We start from the raw sequence: 2,658 nt of genomic DNA, 5'->3' as shown, positions 1-2,658 counted from the left end.
TGGTCCCCTGCTCGTCTCTAAACCTGGTAATCACAATGGAGATAGATTAATGGTCAGATCTGTGGAGAAGCAAGCCTGCACATGGTGAGAATTTGCATCTTTGAAGGTATTTTCGAGCACTAAAACACCTGTAATTGAACAAATGCAAGAGATATAAGTTACATAATGCAGCTTTAAGAATATCAACTACCAGAAAACAGAGGCAGACAAAGAGGAATAAAGCAACTGGATTTTTTCAAGTCTCGTCTTAAACCCCACTTTTATTCTCTGGCTTTTACACGGCGTGAGTTGTGTGGTCCTCTGTGTTTTTGTTTTATTTACTTATTTATTGTTATTTTATTGTTTTGCTTTTATTTGATTTTTAATGGTTTTATTGTTTTAGGACTGGTATGATCACATTTTTCTCTATCTTTATTTTATGGTCTCTGTGCAGCGCTTTGGAAACTGCTTTGTTTGTAAAATGTACTATATAAATAAAGTGGATTTGGATTTTTATCTGGCAACCTCCTGAAACACACTTAGCTATAGAACGTATCATCTTCCCTCCGTGTCCTATGCATTTCAACAAAAAAACATTTCTTGCAGCAAAGTTCCCAAAGTTTTTCATCTCCTCTGGCTCATTTGGCTCACTGGGATTAGTATTTGGTACGAATCTGGCATTAGTCGATGTAAACACAGCCACTGAGAGCGTTGGCGTGATCGTCGCCAAGTCTCCACACTGTAAACCCAAATTTTCTTTTACATATTAAGCCATGCTAATATTACTAATCTTTTTAATATTTTGCAAAAGGCGGGACCATTACTAAACAAAGTGTGAATTGTAAACTATTTTAAACTAGTATTTGCTGTACTAATGGCTCTGAGTGGAGACGGCTCACACTTGTATGTTTTTACCGGTGAAGGGAGAGGCGTGGCACCTGAACACTCCCAAACTGCACCAAACCACATTTGACTTCTGCTCGGACTGTTGGCTGCAATTCAGCGTCAGTCTGCTTTATCATCATATGGTAAGTGAATAAATATGGTTTATGTTCCCGTGAGACTGAATAGTTGGTGACATTGGTTGACGCTTGCAGCCAAATAAGACTAAAGTGAAGTGAACTTGTGGTCACGATGCGCTCGCTAGCATCTGTTAGCCGCTAACAGAGAACAGCTAATGCTAACAGTTAACGGTGTCTGAGCCGGTACTACCGGCATCTTTACCGGCCCGGTAGAGATGCGCGGAGGGCGGACTCCGCGGCTAAACCGCGGCTCGGGCGGATGACGCGACGAAAAATACTATTTTAATCAAATTCGGGCGGGTGGCGGTTTAACGACGCATGAACCCATAGAACTACTCACGTACACCGTGTGCACCGCGCCTTTTTTTTAATCGAGACTCGTTTTCGTTGTTTGCTATATGATTGTTCTAAAATCTAAAATCGTGGGTGCAAATGGAGAGTTTGGAGTTCAAGTTTTTAGATTATCACCACAAAATTGCATAAAAGCTTTGGTTGGAATTAAACACTAAAACATATTTTCTGTTTTACAGGTGACTACCCAACATGCTGTGGAGCTGTAAATACTGTGAGTTCAGCTGTGATAAGAGAGGTTACTACCTCAGACACTACAGAACACTAATTTCTTTCTTTTTTTTTTTTTTTTTAGATTTGTCTGGAATTCAAAAGGATTGTGGGAAAAGACCTGCACCAGGAATTTTATTCTGCCCTTGATAACCACACTACCCATTTTATTGAAAGTTTTAAAGCTAAGAGGGGCAACGTGGGTGACAGTTGGCACAGCTTTTGCAGCAAATACAGGTAAAACTTTTGTAACCCGGATAAAAATACACGTGTAGTAAAAGCATAAGTTCATAACATAGTTAATCTAAAATGGATAAAAAGATAATTCATTTTTATTAAAATACATAGTTCATGTTAATGGTTAAATGTATATTTACAAAAGTGTTTATTTCTTTTAATTTATCATACAGTATCCATTTTCTGTCTTACAGTCACTGGATTCTACTGAAAAAAGGACAGTCACACTAAGAGGTCTTCCTTACTTACTCGGAGACAAGTCCCACTGAATTCTTCAAATCTAGAAGCTTTGTAAGTGTACATTTTGTTTGTAATGTGAAACTTTTAGAATGTGACATTTATTGTATAATTTGAATATGCCAAAACTGACAAGTAGTCTATACATTACGAGCTTCAGCCATTCCATGAATATTATTTATCTTAAAGTCAGGTTATTATTGATTTTCAAATATTTGTTTGAACATTTATCAGTTATCATGTCAGCATAAATTTAATTTCATACAATTTATGTTTTGTCATTCTTATTGAGTCTGTTGTAGTTCAGTAATTTCATTCACTAATGGTTATGTTTCTGGCATTAATTTTTTTGTTTTTCTTTAGGATGGTGATGAATCCTTTCGCCAAATGGACATTGGGATCTTGTTAGTAAATCTGAAGGTGTCTCTCTTCCAACACCAGATCTTCCCCCAGCTGCCTGAAAATCATCATTGAGGGTGAAATTGTTATGGACAAGCTGACAACCCTTATAACCCCTTGTTTGAATTGTGAAATGTAAAACACAAAAGCAAATGCTGTTACAGGGAACAAACAGAAGACTGCACTTTATTCAGGTTTATTCAGTTTATTGCACTATTTTTGC

At 37.2% G+C, this 2,658-nt stretch overlaps 1 long non-coding RNA gene across 1 annotated transcript; it reads left to right on the top strand.

Moving 5' to 3' along the window:
- The first annotated feature begins 900 nt into the window (after nucleotides 1-900).
- Nucleotides 901-2,091, top strand: LOC129408990 (uncharacterized). The gene is made up of 4 exons (XR_008632220.1): nucleotides 901-1,007; nucleotides 1,532-1,566; nucleotides 1,648-1,799; nucleotides 1,994-2,091. It is a non-coding gene; the product is annotated as an uncharacterized LOC129408990 (long non-coding RNA).
- The last annotated feature ends 567 nt before the right edge of the window (nucleotides 2,092-2,658 follow it).

Source organism: Boleophthalmus pectinirostris, unplaced genomic scaffold (assembly GCF_026225935.1).
Source record: "Boleophthalmus pectinirostris isolate CB_2022bp ecotype Guang Dong unplaced genomic scaffold, ASM2622593v1 HiC_scaffold_18, whole genome shotgun sequence".
Taxonomy (NCBI): Eukaryota; Metazoa; Chordata; class Actinopteri; order Gobiiformes; family Gobiidae; genus Boleophthalmus; species Boleophthalmus pectinirostris.
This window is presented reverse-complemented; position numbering and strand designations above follow the sequence as displayed.